The sequence below is a fragment of the Myotis davidii genome, unplaced genomic scaffold, assembly GCF_000327345.1.
Source record: "Myotis davidii unplaced genomic scaffold, ASM32734v1 scaffold394, whole genome shotgun sequence".
NCBI classification, from domain to species: domain Eukaryota; kingdom Metazoa; phylum Chordata; class Mammalia; order Chiroptera; family Vespertilionidae; genus Myotis; species Myotis davidii.
Genome location: NW_006287548.1, coordinates 437906 through 455255, shown reverse-complemented (window position 1 = coordinate 455255; position 17350 = coordinate 437906). Strand labels below are relative to the sequence as shown.

Here is a 17350-nt window from a genome sequence, read left to right as displayed (position 1 = left end):
AAAATAAATCTGCTTTTTACAAATAGCATTTTCCCAAAATAAGCATTGAAAATTTCTCACTTCTTTAATATACTTCCCACACAGTAAATGCATATCTTAGTTGGAGTAAAAACCAACCACCACCACCCCAAAGTTTGGTTTGCAAATGGAATCATAATGCTATTTTGAAGGGAGAACAGAAAGTCGGGAGTGCCCTATAGCTTCCTGAAAAGTAAAATCTGAAAAATGTGAGACTGTTTTGTTCATTGAATTTGGATCAACATTATTGCTTCTTGCTTTAGGAGTGTTATCTAAATAAATGAAAAATAACCTTGAACCTCTGATCATAACGCTTCATGTATCTATTAAATGATGCCATCATGGTTTTCTTCCACTCAGTAAATTATCCCTTCTGAAAGATAAATTACATTAGCAAATAACTTTCAAATATATTATCTCATTTAACTCTAACCACAGTCCCACCAAATAGGTAATTTTCCTCACTCTTCTCAAAACTTCTACTCCATCCTTGGCCCCCTCCCTTTGATCCAAAGACTGAGCCCCCCGCTTCCCAAGACAATAGTGATCACCAGAAGAGAATTCCTTCAACGTCAGTCCCCCTGTCTTCCTGAATTCATACCCATCTCTGTTTCTTTCCCTCCTGCCCCACAGCAAGAAGGATCCCTCCTCCTATCTAAGGTTAACATTCCCTCAACCCCTCTCTGGCCCACTTCGGAGAGATTTTTTTTTTCTCTCCACTTATTCCCATTCTTAACTTCCTTCTCTAATAGCTCTTTACCACCAGCATTTAAACACTTCACCCTTCAACTCCACAGGTGCCTCTACCTACCACACTCCATCTCTTCCTTTTCTCCTCTACATTTCTTGAATTCACTAGCCTCTCAAACTCGCTGTCGTCTTGAACATTCCCTTCTGAATTCTATTCATGCTCCTCCATTCCTCACCTCTCGTTGTCCCCTTAGCCCATCCTAAACTGGTTTTTCCCTGTTTAACCTGAGGGCACCAGGGATTCAGTGCATGGTTTTAAAGTCCAAACTTCTTACCTTCACACACATAACAGTTTTCTTTGGCTACTCCCCATCTTTCATTTGATACTATAGCTAAATAATAACAAGCCCTTGTTTATTATGTTATAGTCTGGGCACCATTCTAAGTACTTGTACATATAAAGTTTATTATTCCTCACAGCAATCCTATAAAGCAGGCTCTATTAGTATTCCTATTTTACAGATGAGAAAACTGAGGCAAAAGAGATGATCTTGCCAAGGTCATATAGCAGCATTCTGAATTCAAAACCATATGATCTGATTATCTGGCTTTGAGATTATGATCTTAACTACTATGTTATCCTGCCAAATGGAGCTACTTAGAGTTCCCAGAGCAATCTTATCCTCTGGTCTCTCTCTCCCTCTCTGTATCTCTCTCTCTCTCTCTCTCTCTCTCTCTCTTTCTCACATACACACACACACACACACACACACACACACACACTTCTTCCCTATGTGCTTAGGTAACTCTTACCCTTCAGATCTTTGTATAGAAATCAACTCTTCTGGGAAATCTTCTCTGACTCTTTCCTCTGCACCCACCCCACACTCCCAAAGTTGATGCCTCTCCTCAGGCACCCACAGCACCCTTTGGGTGGCTCTGCCACCACATTCTACTGTGATTGCAGGTTAACTAGTGCATCCACACTTGTAAACTGCAAGACCCTGGAGATAAGGACTATGTCTCGGTATCAGTTGGGTCTTCAGTGCTTCACACAGTGCCTGGAACATGGCCAGGGGATGAGTGGTAGTGGGGTAGGTGTTGAATAAATACAAGGAGAAAGTTCAAACGGCATTGGGACACAGGCTGACTTGAGGCTGGGCTGTCCAGATACTGGTCTAGGGCTCTTGAAATTGACCCAGACCTGACCCAGAGTTGTTCCCAAACGTAAGTGTAGGACTGAGTCTGTGAGTGAAGACTTCAGGCTCCCTGTTAAGCCAAAAGAGAGGAGATTGCAGAGAGCCGGGAGGAGACTTCAGCATTAGCCTGGATAGAAGCCTAAACAGATTTTATCTAGTGGATCACAACATAAGAAAAAATGAAAGCAGATAAGCAGGAAGGACAGCAAAGAATTAAAGAGCATTATTCTGGGAGGGAAAAAAAGAGGGAGTGTGGGAATTTGATATGGGAGCTTGATCTAAATTTAAACTGGGGAGTTTAAGTTTCCAACACCATACAACTGATCTGGAAAATGTAGCCAAGTAGAACAGCAGTCATGGTGCCTTTAGAGTAAGCATTTTTGTACGATTTGGAGAGCGCTCCAAATGATCATAATGATTCACTCTTCATAAATTGGGGCGAGCCTGGTATTTGTCTGTGTTTATTTGCCACTCTGGAGAGTAGTACTGGAGTCAACACAGCAGAGGAAAAAACGTCTATTCTAGTTCAAGGTCCATTAGCAAGCCTTTGATATGCTTTCTGGATGAAGATTGATCTTAGGTTATAATCGCTCCATTCACCAAGTCTTTTAATAGGATGCCTGAGTCTAGGGCAGAAACATTAATGTACTGTGACGGCCTTGACTAAGAAAAGCATCTCAGAAAGAAAAATTGGCACAGTTACCACAACAAGCAGTTAAATATCAGAAGTATCAAAAACATCATGTCTGAGTACCTATCTTAATGAACATTTATATTTCCAATGACTGATCTTATAATTATTATAAATAAAACCTCTTTATATTAAACCTTATTCTTTCAGATTCATTAATATAAAATATGTGATCATCAATTCTAGGTTTGATATATAAAAGGGAATTTTGTTTCTCATAGCAGTTTTATTTTTTCTTCACTTTTTTTCTTGCACATTTTTTTTGGTGTCAGATTGAGATAATATATGTAAAACAGAGAAGTCCCTGGCACATAGGAAGGGCTATCCAATCTTAAATGTTATGCTATTCTTTTTAAAAATGTATCTTTATTGATTTTTAGAGAGAGGAAGGGAGAGGGAGAGAGAAACATCAATGTGAGTGTGAAGTATCAATTGGCTGCCTCCTGCCTGCACCCTGAACAGGGATCAAACTCACAACCTGAGCATGTGCCCTGACTGGGATGACACCCAACCGCCTTGAGCCACACTGGCCAAGGCAATGTGATGCTATTCTTCTCCTGAATTTAAGGCTTCAAGAAAATAGTTCCCCTACTTAAGAACATAAACTGTTATGAAAGACTTTAAAAATGTGTCCAGTTGTTGTTTAATGAGTATGGCGTTTCAGTCTTACGAGACGAAAAAGTCCTAGGGATCGGATGTCCAACAATGTGCACACAGCTAGCACTGTAATGCACACTTAAAAATTGTTAACAGGGTAAGTTCATGTTATATGTTTTTTACCACAATTTAAAACAAAATCTGTATCCAAATGGTCTGTTAATTGCAAGTGAGTCTCATCTCTTCATGAACGTAAGTACAGCCTCACCGGTGTGGCTCAGTGGTTGAGCATCAAACCATGAACCAAGAGAACACCGATTTGATTCCCGGTCAGGGCACATGCCCGTGCAGGAGATGTTTCTATCTCTCTAGCCTTCTCTCTTCCTCTGTCTCTAAAAGTCAATAAAACATAATTTTAAAATAACTACAGCAGGATCTCTTATTGGAAATCTCCAGTAAATGAGAGTCATAAAGGTACTTATACTGCTGGGGGGACACTAGCAGCTGTAACGAATAAACTTCTATTGTCGTACAGATATGACACAGTTTGAGGACTATTTCTTGCTCATTTGGTGCCTCTGGTTGGCAGGCAGCTTTCTTTTTTTAATATTTATTTATTTAAATTTTTTAAGTTTTTTCTTTATTGATTAAGGTATTACATATGTGTCCTCACCCTCCCATTGCCCCACCCCACCCCCCATTCACCCCCCTTAAGAATTCTTTCTTTTTACAGCAGCATAGTATTCCATCATGTAGATGTACTACAGTTTTCTAATCCACTCATCTGCTGATGGGCACTTAGGTGGCTTCCAAATCTTAGCTGTGGTGAATTGTGGCAGGCAGCTTTCTTGCAGGTGGTGACTTAAGAACCCAGGTTCAGTTCACCTGTGGCTCCACCTCCATTAGGCCCCCATTGCCATATGCCTCCCACCAGCTGGAGGAGGCGGGAGAGAGAATGCAAGAGGAGATTGCAGGTAGAAAGGCATACCTGCTTCTTTAAAGACTTAACCCCAAAGTGACAAAAGCCACTGGACTCTCACATGACCACACCTACATGCAAGGGAGGCTGGGAAATGTAGACCCTGGCTCAGCAGCCACGTCCCAGCAACAGCTGTAACCATGAAGGGAAGAACGAATTTTGGTGGCCAGCCGCTGGCGACCTCTGCCCCAGCACTGCATTCAGGCTTCTCAAGTTGTCATGCTCTTCGGTACTTTAAGTGGATGTTGCCAAAATACTGCAAAAAATTATTTTTAAGATATTTTATTGATTTTTTACAGAGAGGAAGGGAGAGAGATAGAGAGTTAGAAACATCGATAAGAGAGAAATATTGATCAGCTGCCTCCTGCACACCTCCTACTGGAGATGTGCCTGCAACCCAGGTACATGCCCTTGACCGGAATCAAACCTGGGACCTTTCAGTCCGCAAGCCAACGCTCTATCCACTGAGCCAAACCGGTTTCGGCATGGAAAATTATTTTAAGATTCTTTTTACTAATAATTTTTTTTCCTTTTACTTTTGTCACGTCCTTCATTTCCACATATCATACTTTTAAATGGGATTTCAAATGATTCAGGCATCACAGAATTCATTTCCAAGTTCTGAGTCCAACCCTGCTTCTGGCCACAGGGGATTTAAAAGGCCTGAAAAAAAATCAGCCTCTGGCCAGTTTTTCTCTATCTGAACACATCACGGAGTTTTGACCTAGTTTCCTGTAAGCTACCTCCCATTTCTTACTCCTGTTTCAATAACTAAATTCCCATCCCTACCATTATCTTCTTTTTTGTTGTTGTTGTTGTTTTCATTGTCCTTTCCCCCCACTTTCAATCAATTTCCTGGGGTGACACTGGTTAACAAAATTATACAGGTTTCAGGTGCACAATTCCACAACACTTTACCCTTATTTCCCATGGAGTGTCTACCGTGATATTTATTTCAGTTAGGAATGTACTTGATGGTAAGCAACAGAAATCCCCAACATGATGTAACCAAGCAAGTATTCTTTCTTAAAAAAAAAAATTACAAGAAATCTGGAGGTAGGGCATCTAGGGCTGGGACAGGACTGCACTATGTCAACACCTGCTTTTTTCCCTTTTCTTGCTCCACCAACCTTAGCAGGTTGTTGTAGTTGGAGGCAGTATGCAGCATGCTTGTATGCAAGGCTGGGAAACAAAAAAAGGAAAGGTTCCTGCCAATAATGTTTATCCCTATTTATCAGTAAAGGAACACGTTTCCCAAAAGCCTGTTTCTTACTCCCAACATACATCCCTTAATATGTCTTATGTTATAATTGGATCACATTCCCCTCTCCCCCCACACACACACACACCCAGCCCCCTGACTGCCAGGGAGGAAAGCTGGTTTTGGGTATCAAACAACTGTACCTTTTGTAGTTCCCACCGGAGTTATTCTGGGCCTGGGATCCGTCTTGCTTTTGTCCTCCTTGGAACTAAAATAGTGTCCTGAAGCTCAGACCCATGACCAGGGAAGCACTATCCACTTCCAGTCCTCCCTACTGCTGACCACCTGCCCGGCTCTACTCATCACTCTGACATGACTGCGTGGCTGTTTACTCTCTGGAGACTGACGAAACAGCTTTCTCTGGCCTCCGCTGGCCTCATCCTCAAAGCACCCGCTCTCTCCCAGGTGCTTAGTCTGAAACTATGAGACCGCCCCCCCCCACCCCACCCCATAAGCCAAACTAGTCAGTAGGGCTGAGCCTCCATACTCACCCTCGGAGATCATTCAGCATTTCAATCCTAGGTGGTGTATGCTCTTTCTAGGAGTGTACCTGATACATGGTAAGCCTTCATTAAAGGAGTGTGTGTGTGTGTGTGTGTGTGTGTGTAATGAATGATGATGCCCAGGTCTACCTGATAGACATGGGGTAGAGGGAGAGCAGTTAGGCAAAGCCAAAAATCTAGAGGGAGTCATCTATGATAATTCTTTGTTCTGTGTGACGCACTAGGAGCACACGTGTCTATGTGACAAAAATTTACATGTAGATGTGATTTGCTCTTCAGTTGTTACGCTGCTTAGAGAAAGCTGGAGGAACAAGAGTTTTCCTCTCCTTCTTGGAACCTTAAGGAAAGAATCAGGCACACATCCTCACATTACACTGAGAGCTAATAACTTCTTTTGTTGGCCTTCCATGCCTGCAGGTTTAATGTCCCTGATTTTATGAACCATGATCTATAGACATGGATAATCGGTGGCAGATGTACATATCTTCTCTTCCAGAATGAGTTTAAGGAAATCTGATCTAACTCAGGAACAGTTAAACACGCATTGATATTTAAAGGTCTTGATCCTTTGGATCATACTTAAAGGAAATGCAGTTTTTGTTACACAAATAAAAGCATAAAATGTACATTTAAGAGATGATAAAAATATTTAGGAAAAAATCTTTCACTTAGAGTTTTGACAAATATTCTACATGGACAGACCTTCAAATAGAAAAAAAATGCGTAAGAGGCCCTTGTGGTTTCCCATTATTTGTTGTGGTAACAGCAAAGAAGCTCTGTTGTATGTATAGATATTACTCATCCTACATCACCATGATATTCTAATTATAACCTTTACTTAGCATTGCTATCACATGCATACTTGTATCCAAAACTGACACAGAGGAACAGAGAATATGAAATCTCCAGGCAAAATGGAAACTCCTGTTTCCCTTTGTCAACTTGGGAGTTTCTAAGAAAAAGAAAAACTGTAATTACATAGCAAAAATTATTACAGAAGTTACAAATACACTATGTCCCTGCAGAAACGATTGGTAGTGACTTGCCTTGCTCTTTACCAAATGATTTTAGGGGTAAGGGGAATCAGTGAATGAGTTAGACTTAAATACAGGAGGGGATTTGCTACACATGGTCTGGTGTGATTCTTCTTGCAGTATAACTGTAACTAAATTACACTCTCATCATCATTTTTAAGGGGGAATCAGGCTCTCAAAATCAGAGTCACTGCTGAAGTTTTCTAACTTTTATCTATTGACCCATATTATAGGCGGTGGTACTTCTAACATTTTTACCTACCAGGATTAATCTTATATTATAATAAATGTGAGCTACGGAAATAATTCCATGCATGCATTCTCCTCATGTCTCAGATCTTTGATTTTTTTGTTGTCTTCTCAGTCAGAATTCCTGGCTGAATTTGTAGAAGAGGTTAGGTATCCAATAGCTTAATGGTGATTGAGCCTTTGCATTAAGGTTTCAGGCAAAGGGTTCTGGCTGGGCTGAGCAAGCTTGGGCCGTGTGACTGTGTGGAAGGATGAGGCTTTCGAGATATGCATTTATGGCCATCTCCTGTATTTCCCTCTTTCTGGCATCTTAAATTCAGGAAGGTAGTAGGCCTGGTGCTTCTTTGCCTGGGGGGAGTATTACTATGTCATCAGGGGAAAGCAGAAGTTGGCTGCAAGATACTTCCCTTCTTGGTTTTTTTATTTCCAAATGTCTAACCCACCCCACAGCCAGAAGTCGTCTCCGCTGGATTCCCTGGAAGAAGAGAACTGGACGTGGCTCTGAGGGGAAAGGGTGCGCGTGAAGAAAATGAGATGTCTGTGCACCTGGCGCTCTTGTCCTCTCTTCCCGGGCAGTAGCCTGAAGAAGTGACCAGACATTTCTAGTTCACCAGAGTCTCCTTCCTGTGCCCACGCGTTGAATGAAAGTAGCAGAGTCCTGGACCCGAGGGACTGAAAGAACAAAGGCAGTGGGCGCCTCCGCAGAACCCAGGTGGGTGGATGACTAACGGGACCTCCCAGTGCTTGGCGGCTATGTGAGGTCTCTGGGCTTCCCCGGCAGGGGGTGGGACAACCGGGAGCAGAGTCCAGAAAGGACTGAGGTTGAGTTTCTGGTCTACCTCGTGGAAGGATAGGCGCCAACTCAAAATTATTTCAAGAAAACACATGTGATGGGGTTGTGTGTTTTTTGCACATGAGAGTTTGAGGATCGAGATTGATAGCCAGAACGACCGAATGTGGATGCTAAAGAAGTACAGAAAGGAAGATCTACCTCCTCTCCGTACTGAAAAAGGGTAGTGGTCCCTTTCACCAACAACTGGTATTCTTTAGGGAAAAAAATACAGTTTTTGTTACTGGAGAGAACCACACATAAGAACTAGTTGTGTTAACGTGAGAATGGGATTTTGAAATACATGTGAAACATTTGGTGTTCCAGTGTACATTCAAATACAAAGACCGATGTCATTGCTCAAACCTCGCCATTCATTTAAGCCGTCATTTCATTCCTCCCATTCATCCTTTTCCCGAGCTCACACACAACATTCATTTCCTGAGCATATTACATTGCCTGTCGTAATACTCACTGTCCAGCTTTTGCACTCGGCTGTATAGCTCATTAGAGAAAGGACTTTGAAAGGACTTATTCTTTATAAAGTGCTGTTATTCCCTTTTTTGTTCAAGTTCTAAAATAGTGTGATAACAAGAACAGTAAAGAAAAATATTTACAATTTTTCTATCCACGATGAGCCAGCATTAATACCATTATGTTTTTCCCCTAAAATAAAAGTTAAAGTGGATACTAAGTTATTGCTGGGGTAGAAAAAGAAAGGGGAAAGTTTGTCAACAAGTACTTTCAGGTTTTTATGGAGGACAATTACATATCCTCCTTAATATTTGTTCATGGTGAGTAAGGAAAGCCACAAAGAAATGTTCATGGCTTCTAACTTACTTTCAAAGAGACTCTGGTCATTAGAGCAACTGGATTCTCCTGAGTGTTTAAAAAAATGCGGAGATAATTTATTACAAATAGATATTGGTTATATGTAATATTCTTAACAGAAGATAGTACTCTAGCTATTTTATGCTTAATTTCTTTTCCCTAATTAAGGACTAATTCAGGTATTTAGAGCCACTTTCTTAAAAAGTAAACTTTTTTTAGAGCAGTTTTAGGTTTACAGAAAAATTGAATGGAAAGTACAGTTTCCAATCTCCCCTTTACCTCCACCGTCCCCCACAGTTTCCCCTATTATTAACATCTTGTATCAGTGCAGTACGTTTGCTATAATTAATGAGGCAATATTGACACACTAGAAGCCTGGTGCATGAAATTCGTGCACGTGGGGGGGGGTCTCAGCTCTGCCTGTGCCCTCTCGAATCTGTTCTGTCGATTTGCATATTAGCCTATTATTATATAGGATTATTGTTAACTGAAGTCCATAGTTTACATTAGGGTTCACTTTTTGTGTTATATGTCTATTTTATGGGTTTTGACAAAGGTATAATGCTCTATATCCATCATTATAGTATCACACAGAATAGTTTTACTGCCCTAAAAATGCTCTCTACTCCCCCTACTCCCCCCTCACTCCCCCTGGAATTGCACGTGGCCTGGTGATGGACATATCATTGGTGCTCTACTGGTCCTGATGGACAGTACTGTACAGAATTGGGCTCTGTTTTATGCTCATGTTAAAATTATTGAGAGAAGAGAGTCATTGTCCAGGTAGGGAACATTTTTGAGTGTTAAGTACCTTATTTGGTCTTAAAATTTATACTTTCATTTGATGCAAAAAAGGCAGAAATCATATCAAAGGCAGAAATAGGGTTACATCTGAACACAGTTAAGTTTCCCTTTGGAAGAAAGCAGATGACTAGATCAGACAAAGGTTTTTATCTTATTCCTATACATATTTGGAACAAGACATTCTCCTTTCATGGAGAAAACAATAAAAGCCCCTGAATACACACCATGGCCAGTATTGCTCAGTGAATAGAGTGCTAGCCAGTGCACGGAAGGGTTTAGGGTTCAATTCTGGGTCAAGGGCACATAGCTGGGTTGCAGGTTCATCCCCAGTCCTGGTCCAGTAGCATGCAGAAGGCAAGCAATCCATGTGTCTCTTTCACATTGATGTCTCTCTCTCTCTCTCTTCCCCCTCCCTTCCACTCTCTCTAAAGAATCAATGAGAAAAATATTCTCAGGTGATGATTAACCAAAAAAAAAAAAAGCATCTAATACATAGCTATAAAATTTAAACGTCATTTAAAATATTTTTCTGCCCTGTACTAAGGCTTATAAAATAGACCCTTACCGCTAGTAGGTTTTTGTGGTCATCTGATTCAATTCCTTGCCTTTAGGCAAAATTACCCACAAGCCCTTTTCAAAAGTGTCTTTTTTTTTTAAGAACTGCTATAGAAATACACTCTACAAAGTTCAAAATTCATTTCATTATTTGATACCCTATGGTGAAAAATCTATCTAAGCACCTACATTTCATGGTGTGATTATAGCTTTACTCCTCTCCTCAATCTTAATTTCTAGGGAGAAAGAACCCTATCTTCTGTATACCAAATTTTCACAGATGTTAAGACTATTGTTGGAATCGCTTCCTTTTTTTTTTCTCTCATGGATAAATGATTCTGGTTTCTTCATCTTTTCCCATCGGGTCTTACTTCCCATTCCTAAATTATCTTTGTGGAAATGATGAGAAAACATGCAGCATAAGGATGACAATTTAATATCATGAAACTGTCCTCCCGTGTACCAGGCCATTTCCAACTTATAAATACCCACAAACCATCATGCGTTCTTCCAAGGAGGACTCGGCCTTAATATTTCTGAGCTTTTGCTAAACATACAATTCCATCAATCAACATGAACGGCTAGCTCTATGCGCTCAGTTGATAACACGTGGTAGGTTATTTTCCTCATGAGGTTTGTCATTTATTGGGAGTGACCTATTACAGACATTTAGCCTGCATAGCACAAACATTCAGAGAAGGAAGCCTTCCCTAGCCGATTTGGGGGGCAGTCCCTGGAGTGTCCTGGAGGTGGCTGGGAAGGTTGGACAGGATATGGATAGGCAGGGAGCGGAGGTGAAGGTAGTCCAGACAGTGAGAACAGCAAGAAGGGGTAAAGCCAGAGAAGCAAATGCCATACAGTGAGGAAGGGAAATGAAAAGGCCAACCGGAGTGAAGCAATGTCGTAAAGTGGAGGCAGAGAAGGTGGGGATTGTGAACACTTTGAAGCCAGTTAGAGGAGCTCATTTGAGGCAGTAACAGACCACAGGGAATCGTGGCAGGCTTAACAACAGTCCTGACTGTTTTCACCCGACTCCTCTTGCAGATGACAGAAACAGCCAGTTTGGGCAGAAAGATAATCTTTTGCTTTATCTATCGGAACCTAGGGAAGGAGAGAAAAATAGCTAGCTGGCTCTCAGACAACCACAACCAAGGATGCAGATACCTGCTCTGTTCTCTTTATCTTTACTTGGTTCTCATATTTCCTATGATATTAGAAGAACCACAGTCAACAATACCTTCTGGTTTGCCTTTTTCTGAGTATCCCATCAGAAAAGAATTGACTTTTTCTCCTAGTCTTCATCAAAAGAAAGAAAGAACAAGATGCTGGGAATACTTCTGATTATCCCAGATTGAAGCATGTACTCTCACCTGTAACCTAGAACCTCATGGTTGAGTTGGAGGCTGGTTGGGAAGAGCAATCCAAAGGAAACATACTGTCTCCAGAAGAGGAGAAGAGGACAGGGCAGAGGAAATAGCAAAGGTCCTCTGTAGTGACATTTATTGATTTTGTTATTGTCACTCTCAACGAATAAAAAAGTAATGCAAGATCATTTTGAAAACTGGAAACCTAGATTATGTTTTACTTTTTTACAAATTGAACACCCTTGATAACTTATTCTTGTGGGGCATGCTAAAAATTCACATCTATACTAATAAAAGGGTAATATGCTAATTAGACCGGATAGACCCGACATCTTCCGAACGTCCTTCCCGGACAAAGCCGCAGTGACTGCGAGGGCCAAGGAGGGCCGGCAGCCATGGTGGCTGCGAGGGCCAGCAGTGGTGGCGGCAACAGGGTGATGGGGGCGGCGACTTCCCCTGATCGGCTGGGTCGCCGCCCACAAAGGGAGGTCAGATTGGGGCTTAGGCGGGCCTAAGCCATCAGTAGGACATCCCCTGAGGGCTCCTGGACTGTGACAGGGCGCAGGGTAAGCTGAGGGACCACCACCACCCAGTGCACGAATTTTCATGCTCCGGGCCTCTAGTTTATTCAATAAAAATCTGAGACACAAACTGTCTGAAAGACTGCCTTAATGCACCACATTCATTGGAATTTTGCACAGTCTCTCTGTTGATTTTGCAATGATATCAGTCTTTTGCTTTCAGCATTCTTTCAGCCTCGAAACCCTGGAGTTATTTGGACTTCTCTTCTTCTTCATGCCTTTGTCCAGTCTGCTACCTACGTAGTCAGTTTTTCCAAATATTTTAATTTCCCTCCTTTCTCATTTCTCATCACTTCATTCCAGCCTTCCAGTTACTTCCCTTACTCCAACTTATTTTTCACAATGTTGCCAGATGTTTTCTTAATCTTGTTTCACATCATCCTTTAATTTGACAAATACTGCTGAACTTTTCTATGTACAAGGTATCATGCATGGAGGAGTCGAACACATGCACAAAAAAATATAATACCGATGTGCAAAGTTTCATGGGAGCACAAAGGTACAGTAAATAATTTTATCCAGAAGAATTGGGGATAAAGGTGGATACAGCTGAACTGTAATGAATAGGAACAGACCAGACAGAGAGAATGGTAATTGCAAAGGCTCAGAATTGGGAAAACGGCTGGTACCTTGAAAAATGGACTTGACCATTTATATCTACTGCACTGATTCTCACGCCTACTACTTGGTCACCAAGGGCTTTCATAATCTATCTTTTTCCCATCTCACTGTCCCTCAACAGACCTCTTTAGCTCTAGTAAAACCATTTCCCCCATTGTTTACCAAAAATAACCTGCTACTTTCTGCTTGACACATTTGCTACAACATCCCCCAGACCTGGTCATACCCCACACTGAAGGAATACTTAGTGGCAGTTCATTTCTGCCCTGTTCTTTCCTATTACAGACATTTTTGAGATGGGCATAACCCATTTATTATTTGGCACTGAACACACATCATTCACTCTTTCACTTCATATGTATAGCTAATACTACTATTAGTAATTTAGTTCTTGAGCTCAAAAACTGACTCAAAAACAACACTCCATAATATGTATGTAATCAGAGAATTGCTGATTCCTGATTGGTTAAATTCCTTTGTGGTCTGACCGTGAACGTCAGAACACTCACAAGGGTGCAGGTTGTAATTACTACTGTTGCATAAGAGTCGGTGTTTGTTCTAAGTCAATATCTGGAAATACCCAGTTCTACAGATTTAGAAGAAAAAAAATGCTCCCCAAATGGCTTATTTGCAAAAAGCATCTACTATAATTTTAAAAATATATTACAAAGGACCTGTAATACTTCATATTTATAGTACACAGGGCTTTGTAAATCTCACTTCTATGAAAGAAACAGAAATACTTTTATAGTCAAAGACCAAGTGTTCTGCAATTGTTCAAGTTCAAGTGGAAGGAGTGAGATATGTGTAAAATGGGCTATGCCGGGCCCTCGCCTCACCTTATATTACTGCCCCTGACTCTGTTTCTCCCCATGGCATTCAGATGCTCAGTGCCAGCTACGTCTCACTTCTTTCATGATGTCATCTTAACTTGCTCCAAACCTAGTCAACTTCTCTCTTCTCTTAACTCCTATTGTGCTGGCAGTCTGTTTCAGAGTTGAGTATTTAGTTGTCCTCTGGCTATTCATGTTCTTCTCTCATCAACAGTTTCTTGAATGCAGAGATCCCCTTTTCAATTAAAATTAACTTTGTTTTTTATTAAATAATATATGCTTTGTGCATTGTTTTCCTCAACATTTTGTTTTAGAGATCTGATTTATTAAACTTCATAAATATTGATATAGTTCATTCATTTTAATTGCCAGTTAAAGAATACAAAATCATCATTTAAAAATAAAAAAATTAAAGAAAGTACTATAACCAACCACTCTGCCATAAACATTTTTGTATTCTTGTTGTATTTGTTTTTTTTAAATATATATTTTTACAGAGAGGAAGGAAGAGGGATAGAGAGTTAGAAACATCAATGAGCGAGAAACATCGATTAGCTGCCTCCTGCACACCTGCTACTGGGGATGTGCCTACAACCAAGGTACATGCCCTTGACTGGACTTGAACCTGGAACCTTTCAGTTCACAGGCAGATGCTCTATCCACTGAGCCAAACCGGTCGGATCTTGTATTTCTTCCTAGATTTTCTTATGTAATGTTTTTTCATGAGTTCATCTTGTGCATAATGTTTGTAATTTTTTTTATTGGTTAATATGTTGTGAACATTTTCAATCAAAATTTTTTTTTCAGAAATCATCATTTTCTTACTCTCATTGCTGGATATTGAGGGAATTTCCAATTATTTGCCATCATCCCACAATGTCTTAGCTAATGTTTTGTTCTTACTCCTTGGAATAAATTCATAGAAGAGAAATTGCTTGATCATGAGATGCACATTTTAAGTTATTTTAATGTCAACGGCTAAACTCCCTCCAGAAAAAGGTTGTGATGATTTATATCCCCACCTGCAGGAAATGAGAGTGTGTTTCTTTCCCTCGTTGTCAATAGGGTGGGGTCATATTTAATGATTAGAGACTATTTCCAGTATTCTCTCATACTCATTAAGTGATCCAACAGAGCTGGGGACACAGTGAGCACTAACAAAATAGTTTTGATAAATTGATTAATAAGTAGTGTTCTTGCCAATACTTATGACTACTGATATTTCAAGTTAATAATTATTCATTCACTCAACATATTTATATTACATGCGATGGTCCTTGTTCTGCATACTGAAAGTGAATCCAGCAGTTAGAAACGAAACAAAATTACTGTGTCATAAATTAAGACAGTGATAACTAGTTTCAAAGGTAATGTGCATAGAAACTACTCTTGAAATGAAAGCTGTAGTGTAGTCCAAAGAAGTCCCTTGGGAACAAACAATTTGTCTCATTTTTCTAAGAATAGGAAGTACTAAAAACGTATCCTTTGGGGACTAGAACTATGAATTTAGGATATGAAACCTTCCCATCCAGAATCAGGGGAATCGTGCCAGAGATGAAGTCAAAACCTGGTGTGGACTTTCATAGTCCTTTCCTTCAATACGAAGGGGTAGGGGGAAATCGACACGAAAATTTCTGGGAAGAGTTTTAATTCCTGAAAGCTTGTTTTACTTAAAGCTACCTCAGGGCTAGGGTGTCTAGATGGATATCCTAGTCACTTAGGTAATTTAATTTTACAAGGCTCCTGCCCGATTATCAAAAGATCATACTAAGGTAATAAGTGGTCCTAACTTTTCCAATGTACAAATCTTTTCACTTTATGTAAAGGAGTAATCATTAAAATGTAGCATAGCTGCAAAAGTTATTGATTTGAAACCTCATTTAAAAGAATATATCCCATAATTCTTTTATAATATTTTTCTCCCTGTGATTGGCTGATGGAGCTAGAATGAGCTTGTAGCTCATAAAGCATTATGTAGTGGAAAGAGAATGTGAGCGGGGTCAGAAGATAGGGATTCTACTCTACTATCTTCCACTAACTTTCGGCAAGTCACTTCATCTCTAGGGGCTATCGTTTCCTCTACCATAAACCAAAATTGTGGCTTAGGTCAGCATTTCCCAAAGTGTAGTCTGTGGAAAACATAACTTGTGAGGTGTTCCGTTAGAAAAAGCATTTCACGTTTCAATGGAATGGACTCCATAGTCTTCCCTCCTTTACCCACTAGACCATGGGCTTTTTGAGAGCAGAAATCACCTTGCACGTCTTTGTCTTTGTATTTCTAGGTCCTGGAGCTCAATAAACCCGTGTGGAATGGATGATTTCATGGTTTGAAGGAACTAATGAGAACTTACTTTTCTCCATGGCTGAAAGTTACTATGTTTCCTTTTCTAATTAGCTTTGACCAACCTAAGCACTGGAAGAAGAGAGAGTTGGCTAAGAGCTATCTAAAAAGCACTCAATGGTCTACTTTTTAAAATATATTTTTATTGATTTCAGAGAGGAAGGGAGAAGGAGAGAGAGAAACATCAATGATGAGAGAGAATCATTCATTGATCCGCTGCCTCCTGCACCCCTCCTCCCCCCACTGGAGGGGGTTGGAGGGAAGGATAGAACTGTGACCTTCTGGTTCACAGGTTGACTATCAACCACTGAGACGCAGGCCACAGGCTCAATGGTCTATTTTTAAAGGAGATTTCGAATGAAGTGAATTATCTTCCTTGCCAGAAAATATGGAAGATAGAAAGATGAATACATAGTTGTAGTACATTTATTGGGGAAGATCATAACTTACTGACATAATTATAGAGATAATGAACGATGAATTCTATAAGAAAGGAACAAAGGCTACAGGAATTGGTCAGCAACACCACCTTCACTTATAACATTATTCTGCACAAGAATATTAAAGCACCTACTCAACTTAAAATACGAAAGTGCATGTTTCTAAAGTAGATAGCTCAAGTGTGAAATGCAGCTCCTGATTGTATTATGTGGTTCTTAATACCAGTTTGAAGCAGACTGTGTACTACTTTGGAACAGATTGTGAAAAAAAAAAAGACCAAAATCACTTGAAAGTCCTCAAGAATAGCAGAAAGAAGTAATTAGCCAAATCAAAATTTGGACCCCGGACAGAGAAATGAACACCCTCGTTCGTAGAAAAGGAGCCAAGATTTCAGAAATGTACAGTCAATTCTTTATTTGTGAAAATTCAAGATACAGATACTTTCACTTCGCAAGCAGATGGAAAGATGTGAAGAAGCAGTGTTTGCTGCAACGAATTCCAGGTCAATTGTGTTAATGCTGTCAACAAACTTGCTTTGCACGTAGCCAGTCAAAAAGGACTGAATTCTTTTTTCTTCCTGCGATCAACTTTAAGAGGTCAAAAATCAAGATATAAATTAGAACTTAGAAGTCAAGCCTGCCTCGAAATAAGCAGTATCTGGGTAACTTAGAGCTAGTAGTATGAAAACGTGCCAACACCTTCCTCCTAAGTAATTTCAAGAGGGGAGTGACAGCTATGAAGAACCCAAGGTAAGCAAATGCCCGAGTTAAAAAGTCCTTCAGGATAACTGCCATGTCCAATTTTTAAAAGCTTCCCAATATAGTGCACAAGCTGTAGAGGGTTGTTGCCCAAAATGAAAGCATTTCTTAAAAAAAAAAAAAAGCCTCAGGTTGCGAGGACAGTGGTCCTTTAAGCGCCTAAGCCGCCTC

The 17350-nt window shown here is 40.3% G+C and overlaps 1 long non-coding RNA gene across 1 annotated transcript in view; it reads right to left on the bottom strand.

Annotated features, from left to right (window-relative positions):
- Window positions 1–11481: 11481 nt before the first annotated feature.
- Window positions 11482–17350, bottom strand: part of LOC107182407 — an 11063-nt gene continuing 5194 nt past the window's right edge. The window contains exons 2-3 of the long non-coding RNA XR_001513123.1: window positions 12986–12991; window positions 11482–11495 (exon numbers count right to left, since the gene is read on the bottom strand). This is a non-coding gene — a long non-coding RNA (uncharacterized LOC107182407). The remainder of the gene's footprint in view (window positions 11496–12985; window positions 12992–17350) is intronic.